Genomic DNA, 22,497 nt, shown 5'->3' with positions numbered 1-22,497 from the left:
CACAGGAACTGTGCCTACATCTTTCAAAACTGCTGCCATTACCCCAATTTTCAAAATCTCCAAAATCCTTGAAAAAACAGCGTCCTCTGGTGGGCTCAGAAAAGAAAGACACTGGTTCACAAAGCTTTGTTTGGCCATCACTAGGTATGGGTTGATGATTTAAGGTATTTGATTTGGATGCCATCAAGGCAATTCCGCAAATCCAAGTAATATCAGTCGTGACTTTCAAACAAAATAAATATTGAAAGAAGCCACTGAGGAGCGAACAGGGGAACTGGTTTTGGTTAAAATTAATGCATTGACCGGTGTGCTGTGTAACTTTGGATTTAATGATCCGCTTATTCACAGTTCAGTGAACACATGCTCACAGTCATTTCACGCATCAGACCCAAGAGTAAAGTGCTCGCATTAACCGGTTTATTAAACCAATTAGACAGTGCCATGAAGTACATTATCATTATTGGTAGTAGATGTGTTGTCTCACAGATTATTTTTTACACACATGGTGTGTACATGACTGCAGCTTCCGTGAGCACCTAATATTCTGATTAATAATGGCTAAATGGTGATACGTTGCTTTAAATTATGCGAAATGGCATGAAAAATGGAAATATATAGACATAAATAGGCGACGTAAAGTAATTCCTCTAATTGCAACTATAACAATACACATTCGATTGTGTACTACCACAGGTTATGTTTATTAAATGAAGCCCAAAATGTGTTACTGACTAGAAATCGCTAATATTACCTGGCGCTAGCTAACTCTAACGCTAGCTAGAAGGTGACTTTGCCTGAAACGCCACCGAGTCATGAGTCGTGACTTGAAGTCGTAATTTACGACTTCCTGCCATGTGTGATTACTGCCCCTCCCCTAATGTGCTGCACCTGTGTCCAATTGTCTCCCCAGTGTCCTGTGCCGATTGGTCTTGTATCGTTTGTCTCAGCCTTCCATCCTGTTTTCCCATAATGCATCTTGTGAGTTCTATGACACTGGTTCTTCCACTGGCTTTGGATCCCTGCCTCTGTGTCCTTTCGTCTGTTTTTTGACAGTTTGTGAATAAACTGTTGGACGAACATGTGAGTCCATTACCCTGTGTGAGCTGTCTATCAGACATTATCAGGGGTCCAAGCCCAAGGGGGCTGGGTTCCCATGTATGCAATGCAGCGCAAGACAAAAAATTACAAATCCACCAGCAGGGATCATTGAAAAAATAAGAAAAACCCTTTGCCCCATAACTCCCACACTGTACCTCATACATCCCATAATTCAGCTGAATGTCATGATACAGGCCACACCCGTTTCCACAATAATTGGAAACCTACTTTTTCACACTCCTTCCCGGCCTGACAGTTTGCATGGACCCTCATGACAAAAAGTTATTAAAAGGAATTTTGGTAGTCCAAAACATTTATAGAGGAACAACTTCCTGAGGGTGGTTGTTCCCGATGCTCCACTGAGGCTCTCAATCAGCCACTACTAGCAACTAGCTGGTGCTGTAAATGCAAGATATATAACATACTTATTATACCTTAAATCCAATCTGTATGAAAAAATGTGCATGTGACCTGTATGGAAGATACAAATTATCAAAAGGTTTCTTGGTTAATAAAAGCACAAATTACATATGAACACATTTGTACTATAGCATATATCATTCAAAGTAAATGCTATCAACGCAAAACTTGGGATTTGTGTTTGTCGTGCCACTGCGAGTCTCTGGACCAAATGTGGCAAAGATCAGTCATTAGGGGGCGCTACAAATACGAAAAGTTGATATCTCATGAAGGGCTCAAACTTGGAGGCTACGATATAGGGGAACTAACGAGACCTCATCTATAATGGTGTATTGATTGGTATAAATGGGCTTGGCCTATTACACTCAAAATAATTGATGCATAAAATGAATGTAAATGTAAATGTGCTGTATTTATATAGCACTTTTCCAGTCTTAACAACTGCTCAAAGCGCTTTTACATCTACAGGAAACATTCACCATTCACACACATTCATACACTGTGGCCGGGGCTGCCGTACAAGGTGCCACCTGCTCATCAGATAAACATTCACACACATTCACACTCCGATGCGCAGCACCGGGGGCAACTCGGGGTTCAGTGTCTTGCCCAAGGACACTTCGACAATGACTGCAGGGGCAGGGATCGAACCACCAACCTTCCGATTGGCAGGCAACCGCTCTACCACTGAGCCACAGCCGCCCTGAATGAATGAGAAGTTTACATTTTCAATTCACTGACATTTATCCTCGCCTCCATCACGCTTGGGTTACGCTTTAGTGCACTCAGTGGGTAGTCGGAAGCGACTCTTGCAGAGAAGGGTTAGACCTTGTCATAACTTCTTGCATTTTTAGATTTGTACAGTATTTTGTTTACTTAAAATCTTTCCGTGCTCAGTAGCTGAATCGACAACGCGTGCACTTCTTTCTTAGTCTGAATTCCCTCCGCCGGCTCGTTTTATTCATTAGCGAGTCCTCCAGCTGTTTAATATTTGTCCTTGTTTACTTTTCTCAGCATATTAACTTTTTATAATAGTTATAATTAGCATCACTATTGTTTCAAATTGTGATGTTTTCAAACCAGTTGGGATTGTTTAATTACACTGCAAATTATTTGGTTCTTACCTAAAAAAAAAAAAAAACTTAGATTTAGAAGTGTTAGAATATTTATCTGGTTTTAAGGGTGAAGTGTTCAACTTAACACTATAATCTTAAATAAAGCAAGCTTGGCAAGTGAAAATATCTTGCTGCATGGACAGATGATTTCACTGTTTTGAGTACCTTTGGCCTCAGATGTAGTGCTTTTATCTTGTTTTTAGACCCCCCCCCCCTTTTATGCAGTGTAGTAGTTGTTTTAGGATTAGCAACAGAGCCCGAGAATCCACGTCTGCTCACTGTGCCGCCATCATTTTTGTTTTCCTCCAATTTATTTATTTATTTAATACAGGGACAGTGCATTATAATGGACATTTCTGTCAATACACCAGAGTTAACCAAAAGGCTATTTTTCATCTGCAGTTGGTAGACAGATGGCAAAAGTCACCCTAAAAGTAGTAAAATTACATGTGTACCTAACAATTGCAATACACTGGGTAAAATTATTAAAGTTAAATATACACTAGGAACATAACTTATCAATAATCAGACAAGCATCAGACAAAGACGTGAACCATGCACACACACTGTCATGTGGCCAGCAGGGGGCAGCGAGGCAGGTGGATGGAAATGTTGGCAGCTCTTATTGTCAATGAGCCACTTTTTTAACTGGATCTTGATTACATGCATTTCATTTTCTGATGGTTTTAGTGGTGAGGTTCCACTTATTGGCAACTCAAACTGAAAAAAGCAGTTTAGCCTAATACAATTTTCCTGAATGGAATGGTACAATCTCCCCATGCTGCACCTCTGGTTCTGCTCTGATCGGATGTATGAATGTTGACAAACTGGTCAAGAGGAGGGGATGATAAACCGTAAATGATTTTATAGACGAGACATAATTTGAATATTTGACAGTGTTTTCCCAGTTTTGTAACATGTGTTTTTGTAGGTTATTGGACAATGATGAGAAATGCTTGGTTTCTTGTCCAGAATTTTAACAGTTTGTTGGTAAAGGGATTGCAGAGGTTTCAGAGATGTAACACCAGCTTGTGACCAGATGGGTAAACAGTAACAGTAAGTATGGGAGAAGATCATAGAGTGCATGTACATTTTTGCTGCCTGTGTGGACATTGGATGGCAGATGTATCTAAAATTACTGATGTTGAATTTGATTCGATTACACACACTTTTAATGTAAAAATGACACCTTTCAATCAATTAAAACCTCCAGAAGTTGTGTATTCTGACATTATATGCAGCCTTTCCCCTAACACCAAAACATCTGGCTCAACGTTGAAGTTTACGGGACTCGGTGAAGAACGTTGCTACTGTTTTTGTTGTGTTCAACTGCGGGCAAGATTGTTTCAGCCAAGCTGTAATATTTACCATGGTTAGTGAGCTTCTCCGCCCCCTGGGAGATATCACTACCATGAACATATACTATGGTGTCATCAGCATACATCTGGACAGAAACATCAGAACAGACGGAAAGGAGGTCATTTATATAAAGTGTGGTGTATAAAACGGTCCTAAATTTGATCCTTGGGGAAGACTGGTGGACAGACTAAGGGCTCCTGAATTAAACGACTGGACTCTGACACGTTAGGTAGGACTCAATCCATTTAAGAGCATTTGAGGAAACATTGAAGCTGCGTAATTTCATCAGCAAGACTTTGTAACTGACAGTGTCAAAGAATCTCTTTAGATCCAAGAACACAGCACCCACAACCCCACCTGGGTCCAACATAGTAAGGAAGCAGGTCACAGTCTCAGTGGAATAATTCACTCAAAAGCCAAACTGCATATGAGGAAGTGCATAGGGTGTGGTATTTAGAAGGTCAATAATTTGTTTTGCTATCAGTTTCTCACCAATTTTAGCCATTGTGGGAAAGATCCTGATCTAGTCTGAGAAGGAATGAGGATCTCCACTTTTGAAGATGGGACTGACAATAGCTGGTTTCCACTTGCTTGGGAACATGTTGTGAAATGGACAGATTGATAATTTTGGTAATGGGGCATGTGACTCCTTGAGCATCCCTGTGTTCATACCAAAAATATCTTTACATGCTGATGGTCTGAGTGATTTAATGGGCTGTGATACCTCTGAAACAGTGATGGTTCTTAGACTGACATCTGAGTCACATGTATCTACTGAAGGAATGTATGTCTTCTCAGGTGTAAAAGTAGTTTTCTATGTTAGCCATCGATAAAATAGTGATTGAACGTCTCTGCTACAACCTCACTATTATTTGTTAGTTGTTTATTTACTTTAACTTCAAGAATAGTTTGGTCTTTTGGGTGATCGTCCGTCATTTTTCTTAGCTGCTTCCATATTAATTTAAGAATTTCCATTTGATGTTTCAGTTGTAGTGAGAAAGAAGTCTGCCTTTTTATTTTCCTAATGATCTTACAACTTTATTTCTCACCATGGTAAAACGCCCTCTGCCATGAGTTAATTCAGTTTTATTTGCTATTTTTAGGGCTTGGTCTTGCACTTCCATGAGTTTTATGATGCCTGGGTTTATCCAGGGTACAGTGTTTTTATGTTGTTTATACTTTATTTTTTTGTAAATTCTTTGATAGTTCTTTCCAGTGTTTTTAAAAAGAGTTGGCTGTCTTTTTCATAGTCAACTAAAGGTAATATTTCATCCTATTGAATTTAACTAGCTGCAGCTACAAAAGTTTGATATTTGCTTTTAGGCATTGTAATATTTTCATTTTTCCCTCTAGCACAAGAGGGAAGTTTTCTAGTGTTAGATTTTGTCCGATAAAGCTGTTAACATATTAAATGATTTTACAATTCTTTCTGGTCAATTAGTAAGTATGATATTGATTTGTGTCTTGGTAGAGTTTGTTATTCTTGTTGGCCCACAGATAGCTTGTTTTAGATCAAACCAGTCTGTGTTAATGTTAAAATCCCCCATAATGATAATTTCCTTATCAACATTGCATTGTTTTAGCAGTATCTCAAAATTTTCATAAAACTTGCTATTGGCAGAGGACAAAGGACAAAGGACATTTGTGGTGAAAGGGTGACATTGAGACCTAAACATTCTAGTGGAATATAATTTGTATAAATTAGATAAATGTATCTAATTTATATAAATTTTATACAGACCATCACTCCTCCCCCTTTTTTTGATCCCACCCTGTCTTGCCTGTATGTGTTATAACCAGGAATATTCAATGCTGCTGAAAAAAGCATTTTGATTGATAAACATAAATCCCGTAACAGATTCTGTATATGCTCACTTTTAGACAGTATTAGTGTTAGGATCCCACACTGCTCATGAATGATTGACAGTTTGCACTTCCTGGATTTAGCCGTTTCTCTTGACATTCTGCGTTCCTACTGGGACGCATAGGGCGCAACTTTCTGAAGTGGTTGCAGAGGGCCCCGAAGAAACATAGGAGCCACCGGATGTCGCCGCAAAGTTATAACCGGTAGTCGTTTACATAAATCTTTCATGTAAATGTGTACACACGAGTCATATTTATCATGTTTAAGAACTGATATTGGCTATTGCAATTACTCATACTACTGTAAGCTCAACTTTACTTTTTTTTAATGAATTGAATTACGGATAATTTAATGATACCCCGACACAAAACAGTGTTCACGTGTTCATTTAGTTAAATTACCATATCATATAGTAATATTTGTCTAGGTGCAGACAGATATATTAAGTGAGTCACAGCATTGATTGGCATTACTCACAGTGTTTTAATAGCTCATCTTTACTGAAAAATTAATCATTATAGTCTTTGATAATATAGTGCTGAAGTAGATTTTTAAGTATTGACTGTTCCAATTTAGCAGTCATAAAATTGATATCTAGGGAATTTAAATAATCACTTTTCACCAAAAATAAGAGTGCCCTGTGGTAAAAGCTACTGTTCTCCGGTTTTTACCTAGAGTCTCTGTAAGACCCCTTCACAGGACACTTTTAATGCTAGTTGGGGTGGGGGGCGGCTAGACACCCTATACCCTCTACAATTATTGCATTTCTAATCTTTTTGTAACTGTGTTTTATCTGTATGATCACTGCACAACAATTCTATTTTGTTTCTATTTGTGCAGTCTCCAGTAACAGCTTTCCACTTTACAGTAAAGGCTCAGCCTTCTTACTGTCTAACACTGGTCTGAATCCAAGAATCACTTTCAGTCACAATAAATTGTGTGAGTCTGACATTTGTCGTGTGTTTGAGATTGCACAAATGGAAAAAACAAATACAACCACTTAAGCTCGGCCATTGCAGTGAGTACAGGGAGAGATTTTGCTGTCCAGATGAGGAATGCCTTGCTAATATGACAGACGTATTACCCGTAAAAACAAAAGATGCAGCAGGGCCCATTCAAATTTTCCTCTAAACGGTTTTTGATGTGATTTAGGGGGTCCCCGCACAGAATTTTCCCCCCCTACACAAAAAACGGCCCCCATAAACACAATGCACATGCACTTTCCCTTCCCAATTAGCTGAGTAACACTGAATTTCCCCGTTTTTTTTTCCTCCACCTTTTTTCCCCAACCCCAAACAAATTATATGGGCGCGCACAACCCCACAAAACACTCTCTCAGGCTTTTGTTAATCCTGTGAGCAGAGCGGCGGAGAAATGAGAATAATGGGGGAGTCTGAAGAATTTGAACCGTTTCCCAAAATTTTGTTCCCCACCCCGGGTAGCATGCTGCAAAACCCTTACGCAAACCCCCCTGTTTGGTTTTCAAAGAAAAAAAAAACAAATTTTTTTTTCATCCCGAGAGGGAAGACACGACATTTTTAGAGGGATGAAAAGATAAAAAAATTTCCTTTAATCCTGTCTAAACAGTTTCCCCCCCCCGCCAAAAAGCAATTAAGGTCCAAAAACTGCAAACTTTAAAAGACATTTTGTCTGTTATTTTTGACTGATTTTTGACTGCATTTTGCTTAAAAAAAAATTAATTAAATGAAAATTTAAAAACTTGGGAAAACCCAATGCGTTTAGCTATCCTCAAAACCTCCAAAATTTTTAAATTTCATTAAAGATTTTAAAACCCTCACCCTGCTTGAACTTGGATTCATTTAAATTTTATTTTGTATGGGGTTTGGGGGTTTTTTCTTATTTTTGGGGTCTGTTTTTTTGTTTTGTATTTTGCTCCATTTTTTTGGGTTTTAAATTTTAAGTGGGGTTTTTTGTCGGGGGGACTTCCCCGCTTTTTTGGTTTTCTCCCGCCTTGTGATTTTGCGGCTTGCACCGGGCTTCCAAACCCCTTTTGGCCCGCGGCTTGGTTTTCCCGGGTTTCCCCCTTGTATTTGTCCCGTTTTTTCCCTTTTCCTGTGCAAATCTTGATTTTTTCCCCCATTTTTAATGTAACCCTGGGGTTTGCCCTTAACCACTAACTTTCAAAATTAAAATTTCAATACTTTTAGGGCGGGATAGAGGTAAGAAACACGGAGGGCAGTTGGGGCGGGGGTAACTTTGGGCCGTTTTCTCATGTAAACTCAAGTCCTAACAAACCGCTTACATCTCATCAATTTCCCCCGCCAAACCCTTTTTTTAAAATTTCCGGAGGCAGGGCCCCAACCCCCTTTGATTTGCTCCCTTGTTAACTCAAAGGGAAAAGAATACCTATGAAACTACCAAATTTTTGGGAAAAATGGCCAAAATTTAAATTAATATCCCAAAAAAAATCTCACTTACATTTTTCTTCCTGGTTAGGTTATGTTGCTGGGCGGTTTGTTTTTCTTTTTTTTTTTACCCGTTTTTTCCTGCTGGTTTTCCGGCTCCCCTTTGGGGGTTTTTTGGGCATTTTTGATTTTTTCCCTAAATCATCTAAATATGCTCAAATTTCGCCCCCGCATTAGGGGGCCGTTTTTCCCCCCTCCCCTTCCCGCCCGTTTGGCCACTTGGGGCCAAGGGAACCAAATTAAACCCCCCAAAATGACATATTATCAATTTCAGCTTAGATTTTTCCTCCACAGGTTAACAATTTTGGTTTTGGGGCTGGATTTCTGCCCACTTTATGAAGTTTAAAATTTCCCCCCCCTTTGGGTTTGTCTGTGTGGAAAAGGGGTTTATCAGTTGGAAATGGGTCTTTCCCCCTTTTGGGGGCAATGAAAATAATCTTTTAAGGGAATTAAAAATTTTTTTGCACTTTAGGGGTTTTTCACGCCCAAGGTTTTTTTGTCTGGTCCCAAAAAAGTTATGAGTTTATTCCCTACTTAGCGGGAATTTCCTATTTAGCCATACCGGGGGCCCTGCATCATTTATTTTGAAAATGAAAAAACCCTTTTGGGGGGTTTTCTCGTAAAAAAAGTTTTTCATTTCCCGTTGGGTTACTTTTAAAAATTAAACGCGTTAGAGATGAATTGTGGGTTGATTGTGATTTCACTTGGTTGTATGTGAGAGGCTGTAGGGAGCTCAGTTTACCTGCTAGGATGAAGACTATGGTATTTAATTAAATGGGAAAACATGCATGCATGGGTACCACTCTAAATGTGCTAACACGTTTTCATCATATCACAACCTTAATATGAATTAAAAGTATAATATGACATTAATAAAATATTAAATAGGTTATCCAATGCTAATTCTTTTACACAAAACAACACATATTATATCATCAATAATAGCTAATAACCCATCTTTAAATCATTTTTATCCAACTTTAAGATAATTTGGTATAGGCCTACAGTATACTGTATATCTACTCCCCATGTTCAACTACAGCAAGTAGCCTGCATTATCTCTGAAAGTGAAGCTAGTGTACTTTTTTATAATTACAAGTTTTGCGTAATTTAGGGTTTCTGTAGCCAGTGACAGTTCACTATTTGTGTTTTATTTCAAGGCAGATGTAATGCCATTTTACATTTTCTGTTTTTATTTGAAGGCCGAGGTTTCATTTATGAACACAATCCCAATTATCAACATTGGTTGGTGTTGCTTTACTTGCTTCGTCCTGCTCGTGACCAGTGGCCTTCAGACTTTTTTGTTATTAATGAATAATATACTGTGTTTAAGACTGTGTGACAGCATTTTTTTAGTTTCATTTATTATGTTTGTAAACTTGGAGCAATTTCCCCCTTGGTTTGATTCAGTTTCACACAAAGAAAAATCCAATTGAAGCAAAATGTATCATTACGAACGTTCACTCCTCTTATTGTTAAAGTAAATACAGGAAGTCGGTCCTGTGTTCTGGACAAGTTTATATTCCTGGCATCTTCATGGTCAAACCAGCTCATTTCATCTAAATCATTGTCCAGATGTTGTTTTGCGAACGTTACTACATTTGCTGTGCTCTGCCAGCGTCTATCTCCAAATTTAGCAGCCAATTAAATATGAGACATGGCGAGCTTCACTGCTGTCTCTTTCTGTGAGCTGCTACAGATTGCATGCTCTGCCGTAAAGCAGATCTGAATAGATTGGGTGTTGTGTTGGTCAGAGGTAGAGTGGTTCCCCCCCATAACAACAAGGTTGGCAGTTCAGTCCCAGGCTTCTCCGGCCACATGTCAAAGTGTCCCTGGGCGAGACAATAAACCCCAAGTTGCTCCCTGGATGCTGTATAAATAGCTGTCCACTGCTCCAGATACTTGGGATTGAGAATGCAGATAGAAAATGTCACTACATTGTACTATGTTGAAGAAATGTGTTTGTTTTGAGGTCTTTTGACTACGGGAGCCATTTAGCTCGGACTTGTGGAGTACACATACTGTAGATTGATGCGGTTTGAGCCCTGACAAATGAACTGGTCCAGAGTTGGATTGAAAGAGTCCTGACATCACCTCTTTTGGTGCACCAGAGTGGGATTGCTGCATTCACACCTGCCAAAACAAACCGAATGCCACAAGGCAGGTGTGAATGCTCCCTTATTTTCTTGAGGATTGTGTGTTTTGGGGTTTTCTGTTGCCATGATCCATTCATTTTCTGTGCTTGCACTGTGTGTACCTTCATGTAGCCCTGACCAGCATGTCTTCCCTCCCTGGTTCTGTGTCCAGCCTCGTCAGCCTGCCTTTGTGTTGCCAGTCCTGGTTGACTTGTTAACCCAATCAGAATTTCCCTCCCTATTCCAGTTGCCGGCCCACCGCAGCTGCGCCTTGTCCGGTGATTCGCTCCTCGTGTATTTATTCCGTGTGCTCCTTTTGTCTGGTATCATCTGATTTCGTGTTGAGAAGTTTCTGGTGCTCTGTTTCCAAGTTTTGTGTTTTGGATTTACTTAGTCTGTAAGTTCTTCGAGTCATTAAATCACTGAAACTGTCCCTGCTACCTCCTCATCTGCCTTCTGTGTTCGGGTCCTAACCTGCAACTCCTGACTTGTGACAATTAGTGATGATTGAGAGGGATTATCAATGTATTAGTGTATACATTTCAGGAAAATTCTACATATTATATATTTAAATGAATAACAATTACAGGTCATAAAGAGGTCTCTGAATTAGTCATCAAATACATTTTAGTTATAACTATTTTAATATAATAAACTATGTGATCTGGGACCAACCAGTTCCTCTAGATGACATCACAAAATATACCCATATTTCTTCTTCTGTTAATATATAGAAGAGAAGCCCTGGAACCCCCACATTTGAAATGCTTCCTACACCTGTGATATAATGTGCTAAGCTTTTAGTCACACAACATTTGAATTATTATGTTTTTTATATGTAGATATTGTGATTGTAGTTGATATAATGATATCATAATAAATATTGGCTATATCAGATTTTCAAAAGGGGGTCCCAAGAGATACTGCAGGGGAGCCACCAAATTATTGTTATTGAGTTTTTTGGAAGTTTTTTTTTATGAAAATGAAAATGTCTTAACATGAATCCAACATATTGTTAGCAAATATAAATAAGCTTATTTGTGAAAAAACTGACATTGATGATGGGCTTACTGGCCTATAGGTAAGGCCATCACTGAGCCAGCCATCCACGGGTCCAGTTCATCCTAAGGATTCACTGTGCTGTGTGTGTGGTTAACTTCCCGTCAAAATTGAAAGTCATACTTTTTTTCGTACGTTTCTGTCCCTTTTTTCAACACTTTTTTCAATGTTTTGTCACTTTTTTTGACGTTTAACACCACGTAACACTATCTTATTAACTTTAGTTTTACAGTAATTTTTGGAATTCATTTATATTCTCCTTTTTAGGAAATTATACCTAATGTTTGCGTTAGAAAAGCAGAAATTAGGAATTATTTAGACTAAAATTAAAGGAATGGATGTTGATGGATAATCAAAGACTGGAATATGTCAACTTTTACTCAATACTATTTCAAAAACACTTCCATTTGTTTTACAATGCTATAAAATTGAATAAGACGCCCCAAAATTAATGAAAGTAGAGATTTGTACTTGCCAAAGAGCGTTGTGTGGAATCAATCATGTTATTTTGGGGAATTAAAAAGAACATTGATATAGGAAAACGGGTCAATTTGACCCGAGGACAACATGAGGGTTAAAACATGATTCATAAAATCATCCCGGACCACATGTTATTGTATTGTAAGTGTTATACAATGTCTGTCTAGAAGGGGGTCCCTGATCCGTCTCTCTCCGTTCAGCCAGTCTGGTCTCACAGAATTCTGTGAAATCAACCAACACAGGACTTTCACCCAGGAGACCGGGGATCGTGTCCCGGGTGTAATGTTTCCTAAAGTCGCTTTCTTCTTTTCATAAACCCATCCGTACCGTTCTTCCCGTGTGTCACGGAACCGGAAGCCCACCCACAACCTTTTCCTTTGCATATCCGTGAAACTGCCACAGATTTTGAGTTGAGGGGTCGTGTTCATTTTATGGAATTCTGTGAGATCAGGTTGGTTAAGGAGTCCTTGGCATGAGTCTTGTTAAAGAGCTGTGTGTTAAATGAATTACCTCACTAGCATAATATATCACTGTGGGCCATTAGACAGATCCGCATTGTGTTTGCAGTTTTGCACAATTTATTTATTAGGATTAAAAATGAAATTACCAACATTTATTTATCAGTTCTTTTCTCTATCTGACCTTGGTGGAATAGGGGAACCACCAATTAAAGTTCACCTTTATTAACTTTAAAAACCTGGACTCATAATATATAATAGTGGATATTTTTCCACTTCCCATTTTATATTTATTTCAATTTTTCATATTGTTTTACATATTTTAAGTGACCCCGAGGTTGTTGTGCTGTTTTAACACATAACAGGTGGAAATACGGCAATACATTTTTCACCTCCGTGTTTTCTCATCAGCCCAGGCGTGAATTGGTCCTCAATCCACCCATGCTGTCAGTCTGACTCTGCTATTCTTAGTCGGTCCGTCTGCCACCGTGGTCCCCCCGGACGCCGCGCCTTCCGACAGACAGTCCCCATATGACAAACCGTTCTTACCTCCCATCCAGACAGGACGGATTAAATTGGTCATGGTGGAATTCAGCTGCATTGTGTTTAATTAACACCGGGCGTCATTCTATAAGAGCTTCTGGGAGATGTAAACATCCTGGTGTTTCCATTTCCCCCCGGGGAGTGACGCTAGATGACAATGTGCAATATGGAAACTGTCTGACGCCTTCGCCATGTGACAGAAACCCAGGGGAAGGCAGAAAGGGACTCAAAGTGCCACCATTAACATGTGAATGCGGGTTAACTTTAAGTTTCTTATTACAAATTGACTTCTACAAATGGCCCAACACGCGTTAGACAATCAACAGCGTGTCAACTCGTGAGTGAGGTCGCACAATGCGAGACTAGATTACAGTAAAATCACTCATGGTTTCTCTTTCAAAAGAGCCTATTTTTATTTAAATGGTGGCAAAATAATAATAAGAAATAGCCTCGACTAGGAAATGTAAGGTGTGCTTCCCCTGTTTCCCCGTTTTCTGATCATGCTCATAACAAATAACCCACTCTGTGATAACAATAATAATATTAATAATAATAAGAATTCTTACAAAAACAATAGGTTGCTAGCACTTCAGTGCTCAGCTCCTAATAATAATAATAATAATGATGAGGATGATGAGAAAAAAAGCATTTTTATAGTAATGTCTGTCAGTGATCAGTTCTTTATGCTGGCTACATTAATAAGTCATTTTGGTTTAAATTGTGTTTTCATCAATATGTGATTAAAATAAAGCAACACTGTTTAATATATCAGAATTATTATTTAAAGTGTTCAATATCACATCAATGAAAGACAACTAATAGAATTACAATGAATCCTAAATTTAGCTCAAAAATAATTTTGTTATTATAATGTAATTCTATGCAATTTGATTTATATTGTTATAACAGTAGTTATCTCAAGACACTTTGCAGAGTAGACACAATACAACACACTATAATTTACAAAGACCCAATAATAATAACAATACCCCCCAATGTGTGAACAATACTATGTTTACATGCACAGAGACTTGCTGAGTACATTCATGGTTTGCGAAATAAACAAAAACGAAGGGAGTGCAACTTGTCTGACCGTTTGATAGACTGTATTTCATTTGGTGCCGTGGATGTAGCATCTGCTCCTCCCCGGGCTGGACAGCTTTCAGAAGAGCCAGCGGAGAGCAGGTGCAGAGGGGAGGACAGAAAACTGGACGTCTCTGACCCTCTCTGGCCTCAGCTAGGAGATGACAAAAAGAAAGAAGAGAGCATAAAGAAAGGAAAAGATGGCAGAGACTGTGGAGACAGGGGAACGGAAAAAGAGAGAGGAGGTTGTGAACAGATGTGGAGAAGGAGAAAGAGTGACAAAAAAAAAAAAGAGAGCGAAAAGGGGTGAGTGACTTTACAAAGACAATCCCTGGGGTTGTCTTCGCTCTGTTTGAGTGTATGAATGTGTGTAATGAGCAGAGTGGGCTGAGGCGCTCATGTTGAATCCCTCAAACAGACAACAGTGGGGCTGCGAAGGGAGGAGAGAAGTCGTTGTGGACACAATAACACATACATATGTAGGCAGACCCACGCACACACACACACACACACACACAACACACACACACAAATTCTTAGTGAATCAGTGAGCTGAAACTGTCACAGTGAGAGAAGGTTCCAGTGGGTGCCAAGTTGTGTCCCCGTGGATCAGAAAAATGCTGGTGGCATTTGATATGCACACACACACACACACACACACACACACACACACACACACACACACACACACACACACACACCACACACACACACACACACACACACCACACACACCCACACCCACACCCACAGAGCTTAAGGCTCAAACTATTGTCCATAGCAAGAGTCACAAACCCCCAGCTGCTTCCTCTCTCCCCCCTTCAGTCTGCTTTCTAATTAGTTTAAAGGTTTTGCTATCATCTTAGCACGTGCAGCCGTTTTGGCTTCTGTGTTAGAACAAATCTCATAAATCATAAGGAAGTTACACATGCAGTATCACTAACCACTCCATTATACCTATGTATTAAAATAAACGTGGACCTCAGTATATATTTGAAGGCAACCTTTTTCTTTCCAGTATCTTTATGTTTAAGGCCTTCACACACTGTGGATGTTTCTTTTGTGTGATTAATTTAGTACCACACATTGATATATTTTTAAAAATGAGTTCTGGAAACTGTTGTGCCCATGCAGCAGCCCCAGCTTTCCAAGTTCAAGCCTTGTGTGCATCCCTTTGACTCAGATAATGAGCAGAGGCTCACATTGTTTGGCTCCCTGCATGAAGAGGGTCCTGCCCTGGCTTGACCTCTCATGGAGGTTCGCTGGGAGGCTACAGAGTGAGTTTAGGCATCGTTTCTCCAAACCTATTAGCCCCCAGCATCCAGTCAGCTATCCTGCTTCCGAGCTGGCGAGCGCCCCGGAGTCTATGCCGGTGACCAACTCTCCAGAGTCTTCTTCACTGTCCATGCTCCAGTCTTCACCAATGACCAGTGCTCCAGAGTCTTCACCAATGACCAGCGCTCCAGAGTCTTCACCAATGACCAGCGCTCCAGAGTCTTCACAAATGACCAGCGCTCCAGAGACTTCTTCACTGTCCATGCTCCAGTCTTCACCAATGACCAGCGCTCCAGAGTCTTCACCAATGACCAGCGCTCCAGAGTCTTCACCAATGACCAGCGCTCCAGAGTTTTCACCAATGACCAGCGCTCCAGAGTCTTCACCAATGACCAGCGCTCCAGAGCCTTCACCAATGACCAGCGCTCCAGAGTTTTCACCAATGACCAGCGCTCCAGAGTCTTCACCAATGACCAGCGCTCCAGAGTCTTCTTCACTGTCCATGCTCCAGTCTTCACCAATGACCAGCGCTCCAGAGCCTTTCTCAATGGCCAGCGCTCCAGAGTCTTCACCAATGTCCAGCGCTCCAGAGTCTTTGCCAGTGACCAGTGCTCCAGAGCCTTCACCAATGACCAGCGCTCCAGAGTCTTCACCAATGACCAGCGCTCCAGAGTCTTCCCCAATGACCAGTGCTCCAAAGTCTTCACCAATGACCAGCGCTCCAGAGTCTTCACCAATGACCAGTGCTCCAGAGTCTTCACCAATGACCAGCGCTCCAGAGTGTTCAACAATGACCAGCTCAATGACCAGATCAGTGGCTGTCGCATGTACACTTAAACTTGTTCATCATGTACTGAATTCTACTTCTGCGCTACTGGTGTCTGAAAAGTCTCTGATCTTGTCTTACTACTTTCACTGTTTTTAAACCTTTTATGAATTCTGCTTGTGAACTGAAATATCCAACATAACTAATCCTTTACCCACACTAACACCACTAATCACGTATCAAAACAGCAAAAGGAATGCTCTTTTAACCTTTATGATGCTCAGTCTGTGGCAATAGCATATACCAATGATTAGCTACCATTAGCTTGGCCTGCTAAATAACACACAGTTCAACAGTTTCCTACCACATTTACTCGGCTCATCCCGTTTCACACTTATTTTTTTATGCTGGCTAGTTTTATACATAATTTCGGTTTAAGTCATCATCATTCATCATCAATAAAATAAAGCAACACTGTTTAATATGTCAGAAATGTTATTTAAAGTGTCATCAAAATAAGAAAACTAATAGAATTACAATAAATCCTAATTTTAGCTCAAAATCTTTTTTAGTGTAATGTAATTCAATGCAATTTAATTTATATAACAATAGTTATCTCAAGACACTTTGCAGAATAGATCTACAACACACTATAATTTACAAAGACCCAATAATAATAATAATAACCCCCCCAATGTGTGAACAATACTATGTTTACATGCACAGACACTTGCTGAGTACATTCATGGTTTGCGAAATAAACAAAAACGAAGGGAGTGCAACTTGTCTGACCATTTGGTAGACTGTATTTCATTTGGTGCCGTGGATGTAGCATCTGCTCCTCCCCGGGCTGGACAGCTTTCAGAAGAGCCAGCGGAGAGCAGGTGCAGAGGGGAGGACAGAAAATTGTTCGTCTCTGACCCTCTCTGGCCTCGGCTAGGAGATGACAAAAAGAAAGAAGAGAGCATAAAGAAAGGAAAAGATGGCAGAGACTGTGGAGACAGCAGCCCCAGCTTCCCAAGTTCAAGCCTTGCATTCATCCCTTGGACTCAGATAGTGAGCAGAGAATCACATATTTTCGCTCCATGCATGAAGAGGATTCAGCCCTGGCTTACCATCTCATGGCTGTTTGCTGGGAGACTACAGAGCGAGCGTTTTGGCATCCTGTCTCCAAGCCTGTTGGCAAGCCAAGCAGCCAGTCAGCTATCCTGCTGGGGAGCGCTCCAGAGTCTTTGCCAATGACAAGCGCTCCAGAGTCTTTGATGATTTACCAGCTCTCCAAAGTCTTCGCTGAGTTACCAGTGCTCCAGAGTCTTTGCCAATGATCAGTGTTCCAGAGTCTTTGCTGATTTACCAGTGCTCCAGAGTCTTCGCCAATGACCCGCGCTCTAGAGTCTTCGCCAATGACCAGTGGCCCAGAGTCTTTGCCAATGACCAGCGCTCCAGAGTCTTCGCCAATGACCGGCGCTCCAGAATCTTTGCCAATGACCGGCGATCCAGAGTCTTCCCCAATGATCAGCACTCCAGAGTCTTCGCCAATGACTGGCGTTCCAGAGTCTTTGCCAATGACCAGCACTCCAGAGTCTTTGCCAATGACCGGTGCTCCAGAGTCTTTGCTGATTTACCAGCGCTCCAGAGTCTTCGCCAATGACAGGTGCTCCAGAGTCTTTGCCGATTTACCAGCGCTCAAGAGTCTTTGCTGATTTGCCAGCACTCCAGAGTCTTCGCCAATGACCAACGCTCCAGAGTCTTCGCCAATGACCAGCGCTCCAGAGTCTTTGATGATTTACCAGTGCTCCAGAGTCTTTGCTGATTTACCAGCGCTCCAGAGTCTTCGCCAATGACCAGCGCTCTAGAGTCTTCGCCAATGACCAGTGGTCCAGAGTCTTTGATGATTTACCAGCGCTCCAGAGTCTTCGCCAATGACCAGCGCTCCAGAGTCTTCGCCAATGACAGGTGCTCCAGAGTCTTTGCCGATTTACCAGCGCTCAAGAGTCTTTGCTAATTTACCAGCACTCCAGAGTCTTTGCCAATGACCAGCGCTCTAGAGTCTTCGCCAATGACCAGTGGTCCAGAGTCTTTGCCAATGACCAGCGCTCCAGAGTCTTCACCAATGACCAGCGCTCCAGAGTCTTCACCAATGACCAGCGCTCCAGAGTTTGCTGCTGTCCAGTGGCCCAGTGCCTATGCTATCCAATGGTCCAGAGACTTTGCTGCCTTTCCAGCAATCCTATTCCTCTGCATACTCCTGCTCCAGATGCCCAAACTGTTATTGAGATGGAGCTGGTCCCTAGCCTTGCTGACCAGTCACCTGCCTCGAGTCCAGCTGATATGTCGCTTGCCTCCAGCTTGCCTGTCTCAGGTCTCTGGGGAGACTGCTTTCCTTCGGAGGGCCTTTGTCGCCAGCCGCCTAAGGTTGATATATTACATTTTTGATTCAGAACTTTTGAACATTGAAAATTGATTTTTGATAATTAAAGAAAAGATAATAAAAATTCAGATACATAATTTCAATGCAAAAATATTCAGTGCTTCACGGCTTTTTGATTTCAAAATCCGATCAAATGGACTTCCACACTTCTTGCTGCTATCTTGTGAAGAGTATCTTCAATAAAATTACGCTCCCAAAGTCAAACATCAAGTTTAGAGTAGGCAAGCAAACCCTCAACACTAAACTATTCAGATACTCACTGGATGAGAGGTAAACTTATTCTAGTGAGCTTACTTCCATATAAATATATCATATTGACTGTGAGACGGGGAGAGGGAGAGTGTGCAAACATGGATGAAAGGTAGAAGACATCTTCCAAAAAAATGCGGAGTTTGTTTTCCCGAAGGTGATGAAACCCTCCGCAGGAAGCAGAGTGGAAAAATGGAAAATAAGCACTTTACAGTTTTTTATGCAGCTGAGGAACTTCAGCCATCCTGCTTCAGCCAAACTGTGTGTGGCTGTAGCAGTGAATACCGATGCAACCAAACACACACAAACACACACATACACACACACACACACACACACACACACACACACTTACTGTAAAATGATCTTGGGGGCGAGATTTCAGGAGTCATGTCTTTGTTGAATTGTCACGTTCACAGATTCCATTCAAAAACACACAGTGGTAGATTGTAAGATGTCTTTTTTTTCTCCTGCTTTGCTGACAGCTTGTCAGCTAGGGTTCAGTGGTCATGGAAATTACAGGTGTGTGTGTGTGTGTGTGTGTGTGTGTGTGTGTGTGTGTGTGTGTGCGTGCGCAGTAACACTGCTTATCAGTCTACCTAGTGATATGCTCCAATAAAGATACATTTTCTTTCCGTTTCTCACTCAAGAATAAACCTGGCGTTTGTGTGTGTGTGTGTGTGTGTGTGTGTGTGTGTGTGCGGGCGGGCGTGCCTGTGTCTACTGATCTGACCATTTTCCGTGTGAAGGCCAGTTCATCTTCAATTCAACCAGTCAGGAGGATTTTAAATTTTTAGAACAAACAATGAACAGATATCATAAAGGACACTAAGTAAGCTATCTTGAGTCACAGTCTAAATATTAAATGACTATTATGAGTCAGTGTCTTTCGCAGAACCTCTCCCAATTTATATATTCAATATATCTGACAAGCTTTTTCCTGACTATTTGTCAAACGATTTCATCCAGATGAGTTCAAACTAACATCATATTTTTATATCTTTTAACCCTTGTATTGTCCTTCTGGGTCAAAAAGGGTCCCTTTTTCAGACTTCAATCAGGAAGTTAGCACCATGCAAAGACCCCAGGTGAGCAAAATGGAAGATGTTGCCTAATTATTTTTCTTGCCACTTTTTTTCCATATATTGTTTATGCTGATTTTTTTTTCTAATTTTATTTTTCAGTATACTGTTTTGGGGCATATTTAGGTTCAGTTCAATGTAAAGAAATCTGTTGTGCATATGTTGCACTGACTTGGTTGGTGAAAAAAAAAGGTGTGTGTGTGCGTGTGTGTGTGTGTGGAAATATTTCTGTGCATGTGAACATTCTGAAAAATTTACTAGAATTTGAAGTATTTTAGTATTATGGCAAAGCATACTAAAGATGAGAATGCTTTTTATTATGGCCAATAGTGTGCAGATGGTTGGACAAAAATCTGCTAATATGAATGAAGTGTGTGCTTTTGGTGCAAAATTTTGATTTTGATGATGTTATATGTAGTTCTGGTTGCATTGCTTCATTTTGCAGGATATATGAGGTAATTGGCAGTTTTGGTGTATGGTTTTGTGAATTGTGTTAAGTATTTTGTTAAAACCGGCCTACAGTAGTTTGCAAAATAGTGTTTTAGCAAATGGAAAAAAAAACTGTAACACAATATTAGGATGGGTTGATATCTTTTTATTAATCTATTTGCATGGCAAATGCAAAAAAAAGGGTTAGAGGGTTAATTTATTAAGAAAAAGAAATATAAAAATGTAGAAACATTAAAATGTAACATTAGATATAAAAAATGTACAGATATTTAAAAGTTGGGATCTTAATATGTGTGCATGCGTGTGTTACTATGTGTGTGTGTGTGTGTGTGTGTGTGTGTGTGTGTGTGTTTGTGTGTGTATGTGTTAATTATTATTATTATTATTATTATTATTATTATTATTATTACAATATTTTTATTTTATTTATTTTAACTTCCCTTCCTGACCCTCAGTGCTGTGGAACACTCCCATGGAACAATATACAATTTGAATGTACACTCCATATTCATATATACATCGACACTGGCATTTACATGTGCATACACACACAAATACATACATATACATGTACATTTACATACATACATACGTATACCCATTTATATATTGGGCTCACCTTTCTGTAATGGTCATGTTCTGTTTCCTTGAATGTAGTTTTTGAACTTTTGTTTCTCAAACAAATGCATTGTACTAATTCTATTGTACTGCAGTGTCAACATGAATACAATACATACATAAATAAGTACAGTGTGAATATAATTAATACATAAATAAATAACACATATTGCACATGTAACTGAGACATTATTGCACCGAGTGATTGTTGCACAGGTGTGATGTGTGATCTCACAGCTCTGCTACAACGCTCCATGTCTCTGCCTTCTGGCCAGCTCAGCGCGTTAATATTCATCTACGGAAATGCACTCAATAACCCCCCCCCCCCCCCACACATAAATATGTATCAATATCAACAAGCTAAAACACAGAGTTAGTTTCTCTGCTGCTGCAGCTCGGAGAGGAAAGAAAAGGTCTAATCCCGGCCAACAAGCATCACACTGGCTTTGAAATGCTTTTTTTTTCATAATGCACATGGACACTCACCATGAAAAAACCGATTACATAAATTAAAATATGATTTATTTGTCCCATGATAAAGTCTCACAGCGGTAAAAGGAGGCCCACAGACCGATGCATGGTATTAATCCTCGTGTTCTCTTCTCGCCGACCTGCAACTTTGTTTTTTTCTGGGTGGAAATTTCAAATGAAAAACCTTTTATCGACGATATGGTTGTTTTTCGACACTTGTGTGTCTTTTCCCTGATGTTTTTTGTCACTTTTTCAATGTTTGTCGACTTTTTCTGAGCCTTTTTGAAGTTTTTGTGTTTTTTCACCAAATTTGTAAAGCTTTGTTTGCCATTTGTTTCACTTTTTTTAGTTATTTTTTTTACATTTGTTCACATTTTAGTTACTTTTATTGACTTTTTTTTTTACCTTTGTCACACACAAGTTCTTTTATAAGTCACTTTTTCTCCAAATGCTACAAAATTGACAAAAAACACCCAAATTCAATGAGGCACTGAACTGATTACTTATTTCACTAGTGAGGAACGGTGTAGGGATCCATCCACGCTACTTTTTTGGACAGAAAGAACCCCAAATTTCTGACATAGAAACCTTTTGAAAAGGGGTCAAATCTGACCCAAAGACAACAGGAGGGTTATCAAGTAACCTCCAATCCTGCAGTAGTAGCAAGTAGCAACATAAAGCTTTCAAAATAAAATAAATCAATAGAGGCACTATACTCCCCATAATCACGGAAATGACTAGAGACACAACCAGTCACAAATGAAATGAAGAAAGAAGCTGCGATACAATAAGTAATACACAAAAAAATATAGTTCATAATGATTTCTATGTATTGCTTGAAGTTGTTGTCTCCATATTAATACGCAACACTGCTCATTAAGAATGAATGGCTGCAGGTTTTCTGTCACTTTTTTTGTTTTACATTTTTTTGGCCTTTTTGTGACGTTTAACGCTTCTTTTCACTACCATGTATGAACACCACTAACACCGGGTTATTACTAGTTTTACACTTATTGCTGAAATTCACGGTCAAGAAAACCTTATTTATGGCAAATTATACCTAATCCTTGAGATAAAAAAGCCAAACATTATGAATTATTCAGACTAATAACAAA

At 39.9% G+C, this 22,497-nt stretch overlaps 1 long non-coding RNA gene across 1 annotated transcript; it reads right to left on the bottom strand.

Moving 5' to 3' along the window:
• Nucleotides 1-5,407: 5,407 nt before the first annotated feature.
• LOC116702400 (uncharacterized) lies at nt 5,408-22,010 on the bottom strand. The gene is made up of 3 exons (XR_004335147.1): nt 21,940-22,010; nt 6,755-6,758; nt 5,408-5,417 (listed from the first exon to the last, which is right to left on the bottom strand). It is a non-coding gene; the product is annotated as an uncharacterized LOC116702400 (long non-coding RNA).
• Between the last annotated feature and the right edge of the window lie 487 nt (nt 22,011-22,497).

The sequence above is a fragment of the Etheostoma spectabile genome, chromosome 2 (genome assembly GCF_008692095.1).
Source record: "Etheostoma spectabile isolate EspeVRDwgs_2016 chromosome 2, UIUC_Espe_1.0, whole genome shotgun sequence".
In the NCBI taxonomy this organism is placed as follows: Eukaryota; Metazoa; Chordata; class Actinopteri; order Perciformes; family Percidae; genus Etheostoma; species Etheostoma spectabile.
Note: the sequence above shows the minus strand (reverse complement) of the source record. Positions and strands in the feature narration are given on the sequence as shown.